This window comes from Penaeus vannamei, chromosome 15 (genome assembly GCF_042767895.1).
Source record: "Penaeus vannamei isolate JL-2024 chromosome 15, ASM4276789v1, whole genome shotgun sequence".
In the NCBI taxonomy this organism is placed as follows: domain Eukaryota; kingdom Metazoa; phylum Arthropoda; class Malacostraca; order Decapoda; family Penaeidae; genus Penaeus; species Penaeus vannamei.
The window spans coordinates 1384699-1385852 of NC_091563.1; positions in this window are offsets into that span (position 1 = coordinate 1384699).

Here is a 1154-nt window from a genome sequence, read left to right on the forward strand (position 1 = left end):
GAGCGGTGATTCATTTAATTCATTCATGGTTTCGAGCGGTGATTCATTTAATTCATTCATGGCTTTGAGCGGTGATTCATTTAATTCATTCATGGTTTCGAGCGGTGATTCATTTAATTCATTCATGGTTTCGAGCGGTGATTCATTTAATTCATTCATTCATGGTTTCGAGCGGTGATTCATTTAATTCATTCATGGTTTCGAGCGGTGATTCATACAATTCATTCATGGTTTCGAGCGGTGATTCATTTAATTCATTCATGGTTTCGAGCGGTGATTCATTTAATTCATTCATGGTTTCGAGCGGTGATTCATTCAATTCATTCATGGCTTTGAGCGGTGATTCATTTAATTCATTCATGGCTTTGAGCGGTGATTCATTTAATTCATTCATGGCTTTGAGCGGTGATTCATTTAATTCATTCATGGCTTTGAGCGGTGATTCATTTAATTCATTCATGGTTTCGAGCGGTGATTCATTTAATTCATTCATGGCTTTGAGCGGTGATTCATTTAATTCATTCATGGCTTTGAGCGGTGATTCATTTAATTCATTCATGGCTTTGAGCGGTGATTCATTTAATTCATTCATGGTTTCGAGCGGTGATTCATACAATTCATTCATGGTTTCGAGCGGTGATTCATACAATTCATTCATGGTTTCGAGCGGTGATTCATACAATTCATTCATGGTTTCGAGCGGTGACTCGCCCATTCCGCCCTCCCGTCCCCCGTCCCCACCACTTCCGACGGGGCCAAAATGAGGCGTTCCATCATGACGATCGAATTAAGGGGATTAATCTTTCGTCGCCGATTGAATTAAGGAGATTAATCTTTCGTCGCCGCGATGGGGGGGGGGGGGGGAGAGAGAGACCGAAAGCTGCCGGGATGAGGTGAGAGGGGTCGCCGTCACCGCGATTATCCGGATCGTAATGAAAGATAATGAAAATCGCACGGGGTTCTTTGATGTTCGATGAAAAGGGTGTTGGCTTGGCAGTGTTTCCTTTATTGTACTTGTTCATTGACTGATTGACACTTGACTTACTGACTCACTGACTGACCGATTGTTTCACTGAATGTCTCTCTGACTGACTGACTGAATGTCTCTCTGACTGACTGACTAAATGTCTCTCTGACTGACTGACTGACTGTCT